This window comes from Solanum pennellii, chromosome 6, assembly GCF_001406875.1.
Source record: "Solanum pennellii chromosome 6, SPENNV200".
In the NCBI taxonomy this organism is placed as follows: Eukaryota; Viridiplantae; Streptophyta; class Magnoliopsida; order Solanales; family Solanaceae; genus Solanum; species Solanum pennellii.
The window spans coordinates 15,878,614-15,899,693 of NC_028642.1; the positions used below are offsets into that span (position 1 = coordinate 15,878,614).

General features: G+C 34.6%; 1 long non-coding RNA gene across 4 annotated transcripts; it reads right to left on the reverse strand.

The window, feature by feature from the left end:
* Positions 1–11,941: 11,941 nt before the first annotated feature.
* Positions 11,942–16,436, reverse strand: LOC107021384. Of its 4 annotated transcripts, XR_001457020.2 has the most exons (6): positions 16,057–16,436; positions 15,222–15,460; positions 15,037–15,136; positions 14,921–14,953; positions 13,427–13,607; positions 11,942–12,268 (listed from the first exon to the last, which is right to left on the reverse strand). It is a non-coding gene; the product is annotated as an uncharacterized LOC107021384 (long non-coding RNA). The 4 variants fall into 4 exon arrangements; XR_001457019.2 differs by lacking the exon at positions 15,037–15,136 and having other exon boundaries at positions 16,057–16,431; XR_003578736.1 differs by lacking the exons at positions 14,921–14,953; positions 15,037–15,136 and having other exon boundaries at positions 16,057–16,431.
* Between the last annotated feature and the right edge of the window lie 4,644 nt (positions 16,437–21,080).

The following is a 21,080-nucleotide window of genomic DNA, read 5'->3' on the forward strand; positions in this document are numbered from 1 at the left end:
CAGAAATGCGAAGTGAACTTAGCTCCTCTATCCGAAATGATAGACAAATCAATCCCATGAAACCTCACACTCTCTTCAGTGTAGAGTCTCGCATAATCCTCAGCTCTATAAGTAGACTTCATAGGGATAAGGTGGCAAGACTTAGTGATCCTGTCCACAATAACCCATATGGAGTCATGTTGTCTCCTAGTCCTCGGAAGACCAACCACGAAGTCCATGTTAATTGCCTCCCGCTACAAAGTCAAAACTTCAATCATCTAAGTGAGACCACTAGGCTTAAGGTGCTCCGCCTTAACCTGCTAACAATTCGGACACTTGGACACATACTCAGCAATGTCCTTTTCAAGCCATCCAAACAGTAGATCTGCTTGAGGTCATGATACATCTTGGTGGAACCTGGATGTATAGAATACCTGGAACCATGGGCCTCTGCAACTATCTTGGTCTGCAAATCATCAACATCAGGTACACACAACATGTATTGATACCTACGTATACCATCACCTCCCAAAGAAAAGGACTCATTCATCTTTACTAGAACTAAGTCCTTCAAATCCATCAACACAGGATAAAGATGCATACCCTTCTTGACATCATTTACCAAGGATGATTCAGAACTACGATGAACTGAAACACCCCCACTAGTATAGTCAATCAACCGCACACCCAGTCTGGCAAGTTTGTATACATCCTTCACTAAATCCTGCGTCTCATCATGAATGTGGGTTGTACTCTCCATCATCAACCTTCCCAAAGCATCATCAACAACATGTGCCTTCCCTCGATGGTAGTGAACACTCATGTCATAGTCTTTCAATATCTCCAACCATCTCTGCTGACTTATTCAACTCCCTCTAGGTGAACACGTACTGGAGACTCTTGTGGTCCGTAAACACATCCACATGCACCCCGTACAAGTAATGCCTCCACAACTTCAATTCAAACACCACAGCTGCCAACTCTAGGTCATGAGTGGGATAATTCTTCTCATGAACCTTGAGTTGTATGGAATAATAGGCTATCACCTTACCACCTTGCAGAAGATCACAACCAAGACAAACCATAGATGTGTCATAATAAATAGTGTAACTCTCACCACATTTAGGCAACGTAAGCACTGGGGCTGAAGTAAGTCTGTCTTTAAGCTCCTAGAAACTCTTCTCACAAGTCTCTGCCCATTTGAACTTGGCTTTCTTCTTAGTCAAAGATGTTAGTAGGGAAGCAATGGAAGAAAAACCCTCCACGCACCAGCTGTAGTAAACAGCCAATCCCAGAAAGCTATGGATATAAATGGGAATAACAGGTCTTGGCAAGTTCTTAACAACCTCAGTCTTCGTGGGGTCCACCTCCTTACCCTGATGGGACAGAACATCACCCAAACATGAGATCTAGACATGGAATCCCATTATAAACCCCTAATGGATGAGGGATCCCCACTTTCCTAAGGTAGGGTCATTCTTGATACTTATATGGCGTTTCGAATAGCTACTCCTATGTGGACACATTGTTAACGGATAAGGAGATTGCTTCTAATTGACTCATTAATCTACTAACAAGGAGAACCCATTTCAAGAAGTACATTTGATACATCATCTCTACTCACGATGTTTACCCACCCATTCTTCAAATCCTCTCGGTTCTAAGCAAAACTCCCCCACGGAGTAGTAAGCATTCATTACTAATGGTTAAGGGTAACTATTGGACACCACATCTCAACTCACGAAGAGTATCTATTCCTAAACCTAACATAGAAATCTCTTGGGATTAGAAAGGTTTCTACTAAACACTTCATCTCAACTCACGTAAAGTGTTCACCCAAAAACTCCCTTTTTCATACAATAGGGATAGTAGGGATGGTCTAAACACTTAACCTCAGCTTATGAAGAGTGTCCACCCTAAAATCCCCCATTCACATTCATCAATTTCATTCATTCATTTAAAGTGTGTGTGTGAGTACATATTTCATATAATCACCATTTTTATAACATTAACTCTTAAACATGCCCATACCTTCATTTAACATATCTCACACACTAGCATGCTTCATATATGCCCATACTTCATTTAGACATAATCTATACAAACTATACAATTCATGTCTCATTAATCATATCAATAAGAATATCAACATCATGAATTTATTTTCATATGATGCCTTCAAGTCTATACTCACAATAACAATATGAATATATATTCATATACTTCAAGTAGGCACTGCCACTAAAGGTGGGCCATACTGTAACACTTTGAAAATTCAAGACATGTTCTAGATCCTAATATAAGTTTCCTTAGGTCTAGACACTACATTAAATTCCATTTTAATGATTATAAGTCATTTAGTCATTCTAGAAACTTAAACATCCATGCCATTCGAAAACTTGTTCAAGGAGGTACTAGCGTGCGTTAGACAATTTGACAAGCTTTTAGAAGTCAGAAAATGATGTAATTGGTACAAGGGTATCTAACATGTGTTTAAGTTGATTAATGTTCAAAAATTCCAGGTACGACTCCCCAAGGACCAACCAAGGGTCCTTGAGAAGGACCCTTGCAAGAGAGGGCTCAAGCAATAAAAAGACAGTGCCACCAACGGATTCCAAAGACGGGCCACTGGTTAATTGACGGGGCATCGATGCCACTGTTGATGGTCACTTAGGAAAATCCTGGAGGGGTCATTCTGCATATTCTCTGCCTAAGATGACGGATGTGTAGTGCGGAAAGTAACAGTGAATGTCGATTGATCCACGATCCGTTGATCGTGGTGTCATCTGTGGTCACTATTATTTTCTGCAAGTCTCAATTAGTTCTAATTAATTAATTTAGGGGCTAGGTAGTTAGTTAGGGGATTAGGGAAGCCTAATTAAGTTAATTAACCACCCATATAAATACCCCAAAACTATTAGACTGATCATAACTCACAAAATAAAACTCTCTTCCTTTTCTCTTCTTTCTCTCTCTAGTGAAGAACACCATTGCAGACCAAGCTAGGGGAGGGTTTAAGGGCTTCAAAGATTCAAACTTCACCATTAATATTTAACAATTAGTAATTTTTGGGATATAATTCACCTTTGAGTCTTCTTTCCTCAAAGGTTCCATCAAATTGATTTCCAAAACTTGATTTTTTAAGTGGGTTTCATCAAATCTCAAAATTGATGTTATGAATTGATTTGTTTATGATTTATTTTGGATATTATGAATATATTAACATGTATTCTAACTTAATTATGATATATATTTATGGTTTGGTCTATATTATTGAAGTTAATTGTTTCCCCTTAACCCTCGGTTATGATCTTAATATGAATTACATTGTATTGGTTCCATTGACTTGGTTATTGGTTGAATAACTACTAGGTTATGTGTTACACTAATAATAAATGAATTAGGGTGATTTGTAGTCTTTCATGCTAGTTCTTGAGAAGATGATCTAGGTTATGAGGTATGTTGCAAATTGAACTAAGTATCTTGTCTTAAGCTTTCATTTAGTATTGAATTGTGATATAGCGAATCTTTTAGCCTTGATATCATGTTGTTCATTGAATTATGATGATGTTATACCCTAATTGGGTTGAATTAAGGATTGATGGTAAGACCTTGATGATAAATTATGAAGGATACTTGGTAAGTCTTGTTATCTCTATTTTCTACTTCAAATTATTGTTAATTATGATTAAATCATGAGGTTGTATTGGAGTATGTCTTGTATTAGGATTTATAGGATTGTATGACGTTGAATTGAATTGTCTTGACTATGATTTGTAAGGTGTTGGCTTAAGATGTAAATTTTATAAGGATGGTGAATTATTTACCAATGTGCCTTATCATGATATGAAGATGTTAATGTGCTAACTTCACCTATATGAATGTAATTAAAGGATAATACTCAAGCAATTCTTATTTAGCTATGATTAAAATAAATATACAAGGGTTATGTTTTGTTACCTAAAATAAGTTATGTTGATTAATAAAGACATTAAAGACATTTCAAAAGGGACTTTAGCTTAGCATCGAGTGAACTTGATAATGGGAGGTGACAACTTTCCATAGAGGAAGATCCACCCTATAGTTCCACATGTAGTGTTGACTCCCCAATGAGGGATACTCACCCAATGGATTCCCATGAGTGAAGGCCCCAAAAGCCAAGTTGTATGTAGAGTGATTATACCTATCTCTTAGTTCTTGAACTATGTTGCCCCCCTAGGAAACTAGTTAATGGATCCACCTAGAAAGGTACATTTATGTTTGTTTTTACTTTGGTCCGTAAAGAACCTTCATTCGGTGTAAGGTTATACAACACCATATTCCATGCTTAGCTGTTGTGGTCTATTTCGGTTAAGGCAAGGGTTCCCTAAACAAAAAATGAAGTAATGAAGTACAAACCAACGAGGGTGACATCAGAGGTTGACTTAGCCTAGGGGGGGGGTATGGGACTCTACCTATGCCTTGCACTAGTTTTCCTTGAGGAAAACCTTAGGAGGTTGTTCTTATGTACGAATATGATGATGATGATATATGATATGTTTATGATGAACTTTCACATTGTTGATACTATATGATGATTAGTTTCACTTATGAATATATGTTGGTCTATATGGTAAAAGTAAGATGATATATACTCTTAAACACCATGCCATGTGAAGTAGGATGTTAGTCATGATTCTTGTTGGGTTACTTGATTGAGGAAGGTTATGGAGTTTTTGTTAGTCATTGCACTTGTTGACTTGATAGGGGTTCGTAGGTTACGTCTTGATTTGATTATGTTGAAATGTACTCTTATTCATGCTTATTACTATTATGAAAGGATGATAGAGTTATTTGGCTATGTATACAACTATATGCTATGCATGTTGACTTGCCTAGACTTGATGTTGTTGGTCTAGTGATGTACTTGCCCATGACTTAATGAATATGCTTAAGTGATATGGTATAGTCTTGTTGAATATGCATATGGGTTTTTCAAAATAAATTGCATACCTTTATTAAATATCCCTTTTCTTTGTATGATTTCAAGTTTGTGCGCATATGGTCTCATACTAGTACAAATGGTTTACTAACCCCAATTCTTCTTTTTCCTCAACATTCTAGGATACAGTTGTTGAAATGCCTTTGAAGATGACTTGAAGAAGGCTTGAATCTCTTGATCATTAAAGTAGGATAAGTACTCACTTTCTGAGGGCGATGCCACTATCTAGCTAATGGAGTTGTTTTGAGTTTAAGATTTCTATATTTCTTTCTTTCCATTTAGTATGAAACATTGTATAGCCCATGTGAGGCATTCTTACTTTGATGTATGGNAGTAGATGTAAGAAGAAGTTTAAAATTTTCCGCTAAATTTGACCTATGAATGCAATGATGTAAGCTAAGATGCTATTTTTAGTACTCAAAGAGGACGAAGATGTCGGTTACACCTAGGGAATATTCTTGGATGTGACAAACTTTGTATCAGAGCATGAGGTTAAATATCTTTAAGTCAATGTCTTTCTCAACCACGTCTTTGTAGGTTCGTTAATAATTGTGAAGCGCGCCATACTTATGAATAGGAATCCGTATGATGCTTAGGAAACTCACTCTTTCTTCAAGTCCAATATCGTGCCTTTGGAGTGTTAATTGTATGTTCTTTTGCATCTAATCCTCCTATTGTGATTATAGGCCATGAATCCTTGAAGGAATGTGGCACGAAAATTTGACGAAGAGATTGCCTATGCGGGGGTCCCTCCCCGTGGTGATCAAGTTCCTCCTCTTGAGGAATATGTGAATGATGACAAAGCCCCGGTGAATCCTCCTCCTTTGACGGATGAGAACATAAGGGCCACTCTCTTCCAAATGGCCCAAGCCATTACTACCCAAGCACAAGCCGTAACTACTCAAGCCCAAGCCATCACAACCCAAGCTAATCGGGAGGTTGTACCCCGAGCACACCAACAAGTTGCTACCATGGCCTCTCGTCTAATGGATTTCTCTAGGATGAACCCTCCTTATTTCTATGGGTCCAAGGTTAATTGATAAAATCTACAATATCCTTCATGCTATGGGGTTGTCTACTAGTGGGAAGGCCGAGTTAGCAACATACAACCTCAAGGATGTGACTCCAGCTTAATATGTCCAATGGAGGGACAATAGGTCGTTAAGGAGAGGACCGGTGACTTGGGAAGTGTTCAAGAAGGATTTCTTGATCTGTTCTTTCCAAGGGAGAAGAGGGAATCTAAAGTGGTGGAGCTCATCAACCTTCGCCAAGGAGGTATGAGTTGTTCATGAATACTCCTTGAAATTCACTAAATTGTCAAAATATGCTCATTCTTTGGTTTCAAATCCTAGAGATGGTATGAGTCATTTTGTGACGGGGGTGTCAGATAATTTGCATGAGGAGTGTCATTAGGCTATGCTACATGACAAAATGAACATTTCCCGCCTCATGGTTCATTACCAACATTTAGAAGAGTCAAGGGATAAGAGGAAGATTAGAGATGCTAAGAGGGCAAGATCTTATGATGGTGGTTCTGCAAAGAATAGGCCTGAGATATAAGACAAGCCTAGGTTTAAAAGTGGGTCTCTAATAATGTTCCTTCCAAGTTATGTAAGGCTAGGGAAGATATGGTATCTAACCATAAGTATATGAATGGAAGGAATACTAGTTCATCAAACAAGAAGCCTAGTTGTGCCAAGAGTGGAAAAGGCTACGTAGGAGAAGGCTTGGTTGGAATGGGTATTTGCTTTTGTAATACCTCGAAAATAAATTAGGTGAATATAGAGAGTAAAATGATTTTCATGATGTTATAAGGTCCTAAAATGGTCTATAATGTGGTATTGAGGCAGTTTCTAGAGTTTTAGGTGATTTGGAAGTGAAACATCAAGTGATGACCTAGACGTTCGACGACTAAGTCATCTATGTTCCTCATATGTGGTTTAATGGTTTTATGTGCGATTAATGAGATTATGAGGACTTAATATGAATTATTATAGTGTTTATAGGTAGTATGTCAAGTTTCATGAAGTTTGGAGGTCAAATGGTCAAGAACGTCCACGAAGTTCGAAAGGTTTGCCTTGAAACGACCTTCTATGTCTTGGCATCTTTCGTTGAGTTTTAGGTGTTTGGTTTGGATGCAATTCATCTGAGAAGTAATAAACTTGTATACAAGCATTTTAGGGTTGGAAACGTCCGGGAAAAAATCCCCAAAGACCATATAAGGGTCCTTGAAGAAGGCATGAGTGCCCATGACTGCACAAGACAGCCCAAACCACGGAGGGAATCGACACCTAGTGGGTAAATGGAAGCCCTGTAGGTGAGATGTCGTGGGTGGATAATTAGGCGTGGATAAGGATACGACAAAGACCAGCCTCAGTCCCAAACCATTGACCGACAGGATGTTCCGTTGGTCAAGGAAAGGCACGTCGATGGGCAACCGTCGATTGGGTCTGTCTCTGCGCAGTTCATTGTAAGTTCAAGGAATGAAGTTGTAAATTCATCCCTTGTAAAAATAAGACTTTGGGAGGTTCCTAAATGGTATTTTTGGTATTTTAAACATGTATAAAAGTCTAAAAGACTTAGAAGATTTTATTCTTCAAAATCAAAACCCAAATACCCTTAGAAATTCTCTAGAACTAAATTAGAGCCAAAACTCAAAGAAGGGATTGGATTTGAGAATTGAGTGGAGATGCTTCATCAAATTAGAGAATTAGGTTTATTGTGGTATGGTTTTTTATCCTTGAAACTTTATTCGTTAAGTAGCCCAACTTTCAAAGAAGTTTTCTAAAGTTTTCTAAGATGAATTGTCCAATTTCATGATCTATCCATGGGTTCTTGCATTAATGGTTTTAAAGCATTGTATATTGATTGAATTTTTATTAATTTGATGATTTTAAATCAATAAACCTATGAACACAAGTAATTGATAAACCCTTGTTCTTGACAACTTTATGGATTAAGTGATTTCGACTTAATGCTTATGAATTCTAGTCTAGTTTTCTATGGGCTATTGGATAATGTGATAATTATATTGAATTTATATCGATGTTGTATTAGATTTATAAATATGTACTGAATTGACCTAGTTTAATTGAGTATAGTTATAATTGCATTGGTTTATTGGTTATGTCCATGGTTAAGGATCCTATGATATTCAATTGGATGCTTTATCATTGGAATCAAGTGTTGCGGATGGATTTGTGGAACGCCGCCATAATTCCCTTTATTTTATGTTAACTATACTTCAATTATGTTGTGATTGGTATGGTCCACTTATGGTGGCGGTGTTATGTGCTTTACTTGCAACAGATGTGGCCTTGTCGAAGTTACTTTATGTAAAATGATGATCATGGGCTTATCAACACTACTTGAAGTATTTTGATGATTTGTGTAGTTGATTATGTGAAGTTGGATTATATATATTTATATGCTAAGTAATGTGAAAGTATATGTTTTCTTTTATTGATGCTTTTTAGGTCATCATGTTATTCCTACTTGACTATATGAGTCTATGATGTTCATATTGATTATGATATGGTAGTGTATAAGATGGCTTCGAAATGATAATGGTTATTTCTATGTGCCTATAGAATGACACAATATGTTTTAAAGTGAAGTATGTTGTGTCTTGTCTTTGTTTAGTTGTGTCCCTTACTTGATGCATGCATGAATGTGAATACGAGATGTCTTGACTTAGGATGCTAAAGTCTCTTAGTCTTGTATGTATGAATGACATGAGACCTCAAATGATGTTAAGAGATTCCTTTATGTGAAACCTTGAACCTAGTGGTAAGGTTGTGAATGTTGAAGTCGAAAGTCGTAATGGTATCCTTCAAGTAAAGGAATGATAGACTTAAGGTTGATTGGATGGAATGAGATCATATTAAACCTTAGGAAAGTCATTATGAGCTTCTTGTCACCACATTAAGGTAGCCCTAGTGGAACTTTTTGGCAGGGTAAATGTTATTAGGATATGAACTTAGTATGGAACCCCTTTATATGAACTTTTAATGTAAATTACTCTATAAGAACAAATGATAGCTGCGAGTGAGTAAGGTAAGGGAAGTTTCTATATTAATGGATGAGACAAGATTATAAAGCACGCCCTTCATATACCATAACCATGTGCGTACATGGGATGCTTCCTAGTTCTACCATTGGCAAGTAGTACACCCTTATTAGAGTAGGACAGAACTTCGGATTCCATGTCTAGCTATCATGGTCTATTCCGGTTGTTGCCTATTCTCATTATATGTGATACCTACTAGCATTAGAGTTCTATGAAAGTTAGGTTGTGGTATGGGACACTATCTTGACATTGCAGAATAGGCTATGAAGGTGTTAGTTAGAGTCCCTAGGTCTTGTACAAGACCATTACTAGAATGTCTTTATGAGATTAATGAGTATTAAATGAACTAATGAATGTAATGACCTAACTTAAGAAATCATATTAAATGAATAATTACTTATCTAGAGTAGTTAAGGGTCGTCTAGTTGTGGTGTGAAAGGGGCACATGAATGGTCACTTCGTATCTTACCTAGATAAGTCTTAAGAATGACTCTAGTTAGGGAAACTGATTAATTATGTGGACATGATCTAAGCCATAAGTAGCATTAAGGATTATTTAGGTAGTCCTGAAGAGGTCAGTCATGGAAGTTATCTTCTGGATTTACTTGAGTAATTCTTTTGATTGCATTTGGAAGGAGAATGTAATATTATCTATGTGTCGATGTGGTGTATGATGTCTTGTAAGTGTTTATTGATCTCATTATAGGTGGTCTGAGGATCATTTAAGTGTTCCTAGAGAGGGTGTGTGGGCGTTCTGTCTTTGTGGTACTTAAGTGAGTCTTAGGATAGCTTTTAGTGAGGGAACTACATGCTAGAAAGTCTCTAAATTGCAGGTAAGGCACTTCATTGTACAGTGAAGGGACTTCATTGTAACTGTGAAATAGGTTCACTGTAAAGTGATCTTAAAAATGTGTTAAAATGTTTAAATGTTATTTTACATGTTTCTAAATTGTTAAATGTTATTTTTACGAATATGTAAGTCAAAAAGTTGCATATTTCTAATAAATGTGTGTTTTCATAATTTTATGCATAAAGTCATACTTAGTACATTGTACTAACTCTATGCTTTGATCTATCTCTATAGTGGTTGGTAGGTGAGGAGCATATGGCAAGCAAGACTTGGATCGTAGCATCATTCAGGTGAAGTGAAGTAATTCCTCAATTAACTAGAGGGCATACATTTATGTCTTTTATTTCAAAGAGTTATAATAGACTAAGTATTTCTTATATTCGTGTTGTATGGGTCGTGTCCCAAGTAAACTTGAGTCTAAGGATGACATATGTTTAGAGTTAGCATTTCTATGATTTTATATGGAAAAGATGTTTTAATATATTCATGTTAAAATTTTTTATCCCGCACTACTTTTAATTATGTATATGCAATGAACGATATGAAAAGAGATTTGTACAATACCTCTGAGAGGTCCAGTAAGACGCTTGCATTCCTAAAATGCCACATCGTCTAGGGTGTGGTTTCGAGATGTTACAAGCTTGGTATCAGAGCATAGGTTATGAAAGTAGTCTTAGGAATCAAAAAGTCTCATCAAGTCATGTTTATTAGAGTATTGACCGTCGGTGTGAGTCGTGACACATCTATGGGCAAGAGGCTATAGGACAATAGAGTTTCCCTTCTTTTCTACTACTATGTCGTGCTGTAGAGTAAAAGTTTTGAGTACTATTTTCTTATGGTTTTCCGTGTGTTTCTAGGAAGATGAATACGTTGAGGACACCGAGTAGGCGAGTTGAGGATATTGATGTGCATGAGGAGATTCCTCCTCAAGTTAAGAAATTTCCTCAAGGTGATCAAGGTGATTTAGTCCCTATTGGAGGTCAAGGTAATGATGTTCCGGTCGTTCCCCCAGAGTTGAGTAATAGTGATATTGGATAGTCTTTTCTTGCTTATCCGGAGCCATGACTACTCAATCGAATTTGAGTATGGTGCTTAGGATTAATGTTGTGGAGAGTACTATGACGTCTAGGTTCAGAGACATTGTGAGGATGAATAATCCTATATTTCTTGACTCTAAGGTAGGAGGGGATCCCAAAGTGTTTGTAGATAGTGTGTACAAGGTGTTGAGTGCTATGGGGGTTACATCTAGGGAGAAGGCGGAGTTAGCTTCGTATCAATTGAGGGATGTCTCTCAAGTGTGGTACACTCATTGGAAGGATAATAGGCCGGTGGAGTCTGGTCCTATTGAGTAGGAAGAATTTAAGGAAGCTTTTCTTTGAAAGTACTTTTCCCATGAGAGAAGGGAATTTAAAGAAGAAGATTTTATCAATCTAAAGTAAGACAATATGAGTTTTGAGGAGTACTCTTTGAAATTCTCCATGTTATCTATATATTTCCTATTCCGTTCGTCTAATCCGAGGGATGAGATGAGTAGATTTGTGACCAGGGTCGCGGATCTAGTGAGGGAGGAATGCGGTAGGGCCATGTTAAATGAAAATATGACCCTAGATACACTCATGGTGCACTACTAGAAAAGGCTAATGGCAACAGTTCTGAAACTGAAGCAACAAATAAGATAAATGTTGCATTAGTCCTATGGAAACAATTTAGGGACCGTTTCATCTTATCGTGTAATGATCGGTCTATTGCAACAATTTTGTGAAACGATTTAAAAATAGTTGCCATAGTTATATCTATTGCAACACATGTGAACTCGATACCATAGGACAATCTATAGCAATAAATTGTTAGCCTAATGTAACGATTTCTAATGGGTTGTGTTGACATTTTATGGAACAGTTTTGAAGCTATAACAACGGTTCAACTTGCATATAGCAATGGTTATTTGAACCATTTGCAATAGTTTAGTAGGCTATTGCAACAAACAAATGGCATATTGCAACGGTTCAATATACCGAATTATATTAATTTTATTATAATAATTATTTTTATATATAATAAAAATATAGCACATAAAAATTTATACAACTCTTAACGTAATCTATTATTTGTTCAACAAACAAAAATCCAAAAAAACAATCAAAAGAGTTACAATCAAAGCAACAAATAACTAGCTCCCCCAACAAGCCTGTTCAAATCCTCTCTATATATATAGTTACCTTATTTATACCGTTCTTCTATTAATAACATATTTTTACATTTATGTATACTATTAAGAATGACAAAATACTTATACTTTGAACTCCAGTTTTACTTGCTCATTGATCACCTATCGTCGAGGCTTTTACGAATTCTAGAATGCATAATTCATGGCCATCCAAATAAGAATCTGCACCAATAATAAGTTTATACAATGAAGCATGTATTCAACAATTTAAATTTTAAAAACAAAAATTGTAATTCCTAAATAAATTTAATAGAGTAAACACTTTGCTCAAAAATTTAAACGAGGGTGGAAATAAACTGAACAATCTATTTGTTCATCCATACAATTAAAGCTGAATTATTCTAGTTAGTCCAAGACAGCCATGTGGATAGGTCTCGTAGGCATACTTTATGTGAAACAAAATCTTATGTGAAGCCAGATATGCAAGAGTTAATTGAAATATATAAACTTCGTTAGTTTAAAAAAATTTCATGTAGATGCAGTAGGAAACACAAATAAACCTCACACCATGTATATCTTGAAATACAAGAGAACTCAAACTCTGACCCATGGATAAATACAACAATTGACAATTTTGAAATTAATTTTTTTTTCTCTTCAAGAGTCTGAATTGATACAGTCAAGGTGTACTCTATGTAGAATATGGATATCACTAGATTTTCAAACAGGATAAAAACATGTTATCAGATGTTAACCGAATTTTAGAAAACAAAAATCTGGACAATTTATATTTTGATTAAAACTAGGCATATGTTTTATTTTGAAATAAAGAAATAAGTTTTCTAACTATGAAAGTCTAAATATAAAAGAAAGAGAGATTCATTAAACTCGAGCATGCTTTAGGGTTATAATTAAACAAACAGTCTCATATTTATCAAAAGGTAATTTGTACTTAAAATCATTATTTCTTGTGGATAGAAATCTAAAATTGTAAAGCTAAAGAACTCACTATAAATTCATCCTAAGACCTCAAATCTTTTCTCGATAAAATGTGTAGTAGAAGCAAATCATTGTGTCTCAAAGCATGACCTCCAAGTGTGTAACATAAACGGAACCACAAAACCATAAAGAGAATTCATATTTCCTACTGAAATTTACTCCATCAAATAGCAAGAGAATTAGTTTAAGTTACTACATTCAAGTGTTTTCGGCATCGTGGATTACATTATCAATTTTTTAGGAATGAAAATTATAAATACTAAATTATATAAAGTAGTGACAAACCTCTTAACAGACGATAAAAAAGTCAAGAAAAACATATTGGTCTGGACATCAACAATCCAATAAAACAAAATGAACAAAGTAGTGAAAAGAAACTACCTTAAAGCAATATCCTAAATTCAGAGCTTCTTCCTTCTATTTGCAGTACAAACTCCATTTAGGATATGGCCGTTCACCTTTAATGATTTCATTCACTGAAAGTATCCTTTTTTCTTGCTCCTCCTCCTTCTCATCTAGTGAAATCTCCTAGATGAAATCAAAGGGTTGATCTTAGCTGCACCTGGATAATTAAAGAATAAATTAGACCATTTTTTTTATGAAGCATAGAGAGAAAGAGTCACACTCATATCTCATAGTGTTCATCAAGCATAACATACTGATATCATTATAAAAATCTTATCCCTCTCCTTATTGTCCGATCTTGAAAGAAAGATTTAATTGTATAGAACAATAATTTATGATCCTATATCTATCAGTACTGAAGTGCCAATAAATATGTTCAGACCCAATCTTAAGAAGCTGCAATTATTGTAAACTCTTTATTACATTCCTTGTGAGATTTTTAAAGGTAGATTAGGAACCATAGTCAATACTATTGACCTACAAAATGTTGATAATTCATCAATAGTATTTTTTTCTCAAATATAACCACATAGAGATTCGGCCATATGTTGGAAATTGTCGTAAAGTCAAGCTTATAAGTGGCAGCTGCAAGATCATCAATCATTGTTAGTTCTCCTTGTTATGACTATTATGAATAACTCTTCTAGTTATCAGGTAATATATTAGCTTCCCGTTCTCCTCTTGCAATGAACTGATGTTGTTTCCCATGTCAATAGTAACTCTCTTCTTGATGTATTTTCTCCCCTTTGCACTAGTTTGACATCTATTACCTAAATAAGAACAGAAGGGGACCTTATGGATGCTTTTGTTTCCTTCACATTCTGTATAGAGTTGATACTGTTTCCACCTTCTTTCTGGTAGAGTAGGAGCCATTTCAATATGCCCCTTAGAACTACATAATGATAAAGAACTATTTGGTGTTCACGTCCATAACTTTCACTTTTATTATTAACTTGTTTCTTGATTCTATCTTATAATGTTTATATATTTATATTATTCAGATAAGATTGGTTAGAGTATCATGCTTAGAAACATGAGAATAGTTGTTGAAGACCAAACTTGAAGTTCTTTTTTCGTCAACATTATCAATGACTCCAAATCATTGCAGGTTCTATTTATCAAAAATAAAAGGATCAAAGAAAGTTGAGTGTATATTAGAACTTTTCTCATTGTAATTCTATGTCGCACAATTTGTGATCATATCCTAGTACACATACTTGAATAAGATTTCTCATTATAATCCATTTATCTTCTTAATTGTTGCGAAGAATGTTCAGAAATGTTTTCCTACTCAGACATAAAATTTGAGAAATTTCAGTTTTTCTAACAGTATATGGTTGTGGCCTTCCAAGTAAACCACCAATTTCTCCAAATGATTCTCCAGCAACAGCCTTTCTAATGATTTTTTTAAACATATTTCTGAAAAATAAGTCTAATATGTTTGAAAATGATATAATTTGTTGTACTTACTTGTTCACGTTCATCGGCATCTACTAGAAAATCCTGCAATAGTATACATAACTAATTTATAACACCCAAAACAAATTCGATGTGTTCAACTAACTGTTCAAAACATATTAACTTACCAATAATCTTGAGACTATTTAAGTAAAAATTTGTTTGAGACTCATACTGTAAAATCACATCTTCCTTAGGAGGATAGTATTCAACTTCCAATCCAGGAATCTTACAAGAAGTAAATAAGCCATTGAATATATGTTTTATACGCCAAGTTAGAAGGGGATCAGAATAATGTAGAACAAGAAATTACCAGTTGGAAAAGAAGGCACCTGGAAACGCCTCGGAATACACTAACAATTTGAACTATTGGTAAAAATAGGTAATGTGGAATGCCTGATCTTATACAATTTGGCAGAACATTCATGGTCTCTTTTTATTGCAATCATTAAGTTTGCATCTTAAGACAGATACGAGAAAAAAATTTGATCTTATATCCTTGGTGACAACTTATTCCGATTTTCAAAGTCTTGAGCAGCTTTTACATTATCCCTATAACACAACAAAATCATGAAGTTTAATATAATCTACACGATCTGTACGTATTAATATATTTAGAGAAATGAGAAAAGAGAGTATATGAAGTTTCCTGTGTAGCCAGTCCAGTAAATTAGACGATTTGTCATATTATAACTGATGTAAGATGTCAATCCCAATAGTGCATATAAAGCATGAAAACAGAAACAATCATATTACATACTAGATAATTGAGAATTTGAACATGGTTCTACACTAAACATTAAAATCTTATTTCCATCAAGGAGAGTACATTCAGTACACAGATAGTCTTAATGAAATATTCCACAAATAATTACTCTAACAAGGTACGAACCAACACATTATTTTCAATTCAGAAAACCAACAAGAACACAACGCAACAAAAAAACAGAAAAAACACAAGCGACACACATCAATGGACATATGCAATTTGAAATCCTAAAGATGAAAGATAGAAAAAAATTTAAGAATATGCATACCTTATTTTTTTTTTTAGAAAACAATTAAATTTTCAAATTGCATAAAAAATTCGAACCCTAACAAAAAAAGTCACATATGCTCCTATGTAGAAAAAAAGAATCGATACATACCTAAAAACCAAGATGTGAAGATCGAGCAATTTACATCTGAATGAGGTTTCTCTTTGTTTTGTTGTGAACAGACAATGAGAAAAGCTGAAAGAAAAATTCAAGATGTACCCAGATTCTTGTTCAAGAATCTTTCGATTGTTTAGGTTTGTTACTCACTTCTATGGAGAAGATAATGTATGACCTAAAATTCTAAAAGACATAAAGATGATATAATTTTAGGGATTAAATATTTACCTTTTTTTGTGAAATTAAAAGAGGGAAAATATGGAGGGAGTAGACAAGTGTTGCAGTAGATAAAAATTTTTAAAAGGCGTTGTTATTGATGGATTTATTGCAACACTTGAAACTACTGTTGTGTTAAGGTGCTCTACAACAACAGATGTTTTGCTAAGGCAACATTTTCATTACATTATATTCTAATAGAACCAAGAATTTTTCACAACGGTCAATAATTTATGTGATATCTATCTATAGCAAAAGTCCAATAACTTTTTCGAAGAAAGCATTTCTATTGACTCAATTTCTAGTAATGACGTGTATAACCAATCAATTGAAGACTCCAAACTAAAGAGGATATCTAGAAACTTGAAAAGGAGTGGTTCTAGTGACAAAGATCAAACTAGGATCAAAAAGAGGGATCAAATCCAAGAAGAACCTAGGAGTGATACGGTGAAATTGGAGAAAGGAGGTTGTTCACAAAATGGAAAACCTACATGAGTCACTTGTGGAAATAGGCACTATGGGGAATGCCTAAAGGGTAAGGGGAGTTGCTTTGGTTGTGGTAAAGAAGGAAAGAAGGTGATGGATTGTACTACCGTTGAGGCTAGAGGGAGAGAGGGTAAACAAGTTGCTCCTAATGTTCCAAAAGATGATGCTCCAAATAAGAGGCATTTCTATACACTTCGGACTAGAGGAGCAAAGTTGGATGAGGAGGATAATGATGGTTAGTACTTGTATCTATTTAGTGTTATGAGTTACATCTAAGTGGGGGAGTATGGTGAGTACTGAATTGTTGATTGATTTTTTTTATCTCTTCTAATTAACTCTAGTTTGAGAGTAGAATGTCATAGAAGTATGTTACATGTGAATTAATTTTAGGGGTCTTGTTGAAATTTATTTTAACTGATTCCTTGCATTGTGCATTTTATAAAGACATGATTATGTTTTAATATGTGTGTATGTGGTTCTACATTGCATATTTATATCTTTCTATAATGAATTGTCTAAAAGTTGCATTTTAAAAAAATGTTTACAAAATTACTATAATGCATGCCTGGTCACTGTAAAAAAAATTTCAAAATTGACTAATTCATTCTTTGGTCTAAAATTGTTTTAATGTTTTTAAAACTGTTGTATAGTAGTATGATATTGATCATAAAATGATTTTTTTTCTATTTGGAATGAAGCATGTTAGTTTTATGGCATTATAAGTTATAAAACTTGTTGAAATTTATTTTAACTGATTCCTTGCATTGTGCATTTTATAAAGACATGATTATGTTTTAATATGTGTGTATGTGGTTCTACATTGCATATTTATATCTTTCTATAATGAATTGTCTAAAAGTTGCATTTTAAAAAAATGTTTACAAAATTACTATAAGGCATGCCTGGTCACTGTAAAAAAAATTTCAAAATTGACTAATTCATTCTTTGGTCTAAAATTGTTTTAATGTTTTTAAAACTGTTGTATATTAGTATGATATTGATCATAAAATGAGTTTTTTTCTATTTGGAATGAAGCATGTTAGTTTTATGGCATTATAAGTTATAAAACTTATTCTAGTTTCTTGTTGTTTTGTTATTCTCATGATTATATGAAATTGATGTTCTCTTAGATTTTTGTATTGTATAATGTGTTATATGGTTTTGTCGTGAGTTACTAATTGAATCTCTATTCTTGTAAGTGTTCGGAGAGTGGGAAGTTTCATTCGAGGACGAATGTTGTCCAAGTGGGGGAGATTGTAATACCTCTGAAATGACATAGGTGAAGCTAGAGACTTACATGGTTATCATTATGGTCTAAGGTCCTAAAATTGTCTGTGATGTGTTATTGAGGCAGTGTGTTGAGTTTTAGTTGATTTGGAAGTGAAACGTCCAGGGACGATCAAGAAGATCGACGAGTAAGTCATATATGTGCCTCATATGTGGTTTTATGTGTTTATGTGTAATTAATAAGGTTATGAGGTATTAATATAAGTTATTATAGCATTTATAGGTAGTGTGTAAAGTTTCTTCAATTTTGGAGGTCAAACGTTCAAGAACGTCCATAACGTTCGAAAGGTTTGCCTTGGAACGACCTTGTGTATCTTGGCATGTTTCGTCGATTTTTACATGTTTGTTTCTTATGAAATTCATGTGATAGGTCCTAAAATTTTATACTATCATGTTCGGGTTGGAAACTTCCGTGCAAAAATCCCCAAGGACAATCCAAGGGTCCTTCTGGAAGTACCCTTCATGATTGTCTATGACTTCCCCAGACAGCCCAAACCATGGAGGCAATCGACGCCCAGTGGGTCAGTCGACGCCCCGTAAGTGAGGAGTCATGTATTCATAGTTAGGCTTGGAGAATGATAGGCGAAAGACCAGACTTTGTCCCATACCACGAACCAATAGGACGGTCTGTTGGTCAAGGGACGAGTCATCGATGGGCAACCGTCGATTGGATCTGTCTCTGCGCAGTTCACTGTAACTTCAAAAGGTGAAATTGTAAATTCACCCCATGTCAAAATAAGACTTTGGGAGGTTCCTAAAGGGACTTTTGGATTTTTTAAACATGTATATAAATCTAAAACACTTAGAACATATAATTTTTCAAAAAAACCAAAATTCCCTTAGAAATTCTCTAGAACATCATTGGAGCCAAAACTCAAGTAAGGGATTGAATTGGAGAATTGAGTGGATATAATTCATAAAATTGGAGAATTAGGTTTATTTAGATATGATTTTTTATCCTTGATACTCTATTCATCAATTAGCCAAACATTCAAAGAAGTTTTCTAAAGCTTTCAAAGATGAATTGTCAAATTTCATGATTTATCCATTGATTCTTGCATTAAAGGTTTTAAAGCATTGTATATGGATTGATTTGTTATGAATTACATGATTTTAACTTAATTAACCTATAAACCCATGTAATTGTTGATCCCTTTTTTTTTACAACTTTATTGGTTAAGTGATTTGGACTTAATGCTTATGAATTCTAGTTTACTTTTCTATGGGCTATTGAATAATGTGATAATTATACTGAATTGATATCTAGGATGCATCAGATTTATTAATATGTAGTGAATTGACCTAGTTTCATTGAGTATTGTAATAATTGCATTGGATTATTTGTTATGTCCATGGGTAAGGGACTTATTATATTGAATTGGATGGTTTAGCTTTGGATTGTAGTGTTGAGGATTGAGTGGTGGTATGCTGACATAATTCAATTTATTTTATGTTAATTAGACTTCAATTATGTTGTGATTGGTATGGTCAACTTATGGTGGCGGTATTATGTGCATTACTTGCAATTGAAGTGAACTTGTCGGCGTTACTTTATGTAATATGATGATCATGATCTTGTCAACACTACTTGAACTATTTTGATGATCGGTGTAATTTCTTATCTCAAGTTTTATAGAATCTATTTACATGATAATTAATTTGAAAGTATATGTGTTCTTCTATTGATGCTATTAAGGTGATCATGTTAGATTATTACTATGTCTTTGTGTGTTTAGTCTTAGGGTTTACGCACATTTATTCCTACTTGACAATATGAGTCTATTATTGTCATATCGATAGTTATATAGTAGTGTATTGGATGAATTAAAGAAGATAAAATTTATTTCTATGTGCTTCTAGAATGACATGTAATGTAACAACCCTAAAAATGAATATGCTAAGTAATGCTTAATGTGTCTAGAATGCCGATGATTAGACCGGTTCACACGGATCGATGCGCGTAGAACAAGACCTCGGAACACTTGCTTCATCCAAGCCAACTAACTTGGAGAGTTAGTTGAGCTAGGAAAGGTTGTTTCCAACCATGTAGGACTCTCGAATATTAATATTTACTCAAAGGAGTCTTTACCGGACTTACAAAGAGGAAATCTTAGGTTTGGAAAGTCTAGGGGTAAAATGGTATTTTTCCAGTCTAAGGGTAGTATTGTAATTATCTTAAATATATAATTAATTATTTAATTAATAAGGTGGAGGGGCATTTTGGGGAGAGAGAGCCGAAATTGGGCTCTTGAAGTGAAGTCTTGCTCCACCCAGGTTCGAACCTATGTGGAAGCAATAAATTAAATCGTTTTTAATTTAAATTTGTAAATTAATGTAATTAATTAATATTTATTATTTATTAGCTGATTTAAAATAAAAGGAAATCAGATTTTTAATAATTAAATAAAACCTTATTTGAATAAGTCCTAAATTAGACTCCTAAGCCTAAGGAAACTCTTCTCTCCCACGCTCATCTCTCTCTCACGTCTCTATCACTATCACTCAAGTTTTTTTGTGAAAAATAAAATACAATAACAGTAGGTAAACCATATTTCTTAACACTTGAAGAACTCACAACGAAAATTATAAAGAAACAACTATTCAAACACGTTACGTAAAGAGAGGGTTTTTCCGTCAAGTTGGTGTTGAAGCTCTTTGATTTGGACGTGTGTTTGGAGGGGTTCTTTGGGAATCAAGTCCAGGTTTGAACTTCAAAAAGTTATGGGTTCTCTTCTCTCTTGGTACCTTCCCCAAGAGACCCCTTAAGGTTCAGAATATTCATTCCGAAAACTAGGATTGTACCCCGTTGCATGTCCCTGTCACTAGCTCCCGTTGAATCATAGGTTGGTTATGTTTTCTGGTATAAAAATAGGGATGAAACATGTTTTCGTGATGATTATGTGTTTATATGTAAGTTTTGAATTATGTGACCTATGTTGATGTTTCCGAAAATTTAACTACGTGTGTATGTGTATGTTGCCATGGCTATGGTTCATGGTTTTGTCATGATAGTTCTTTACATTTCATAT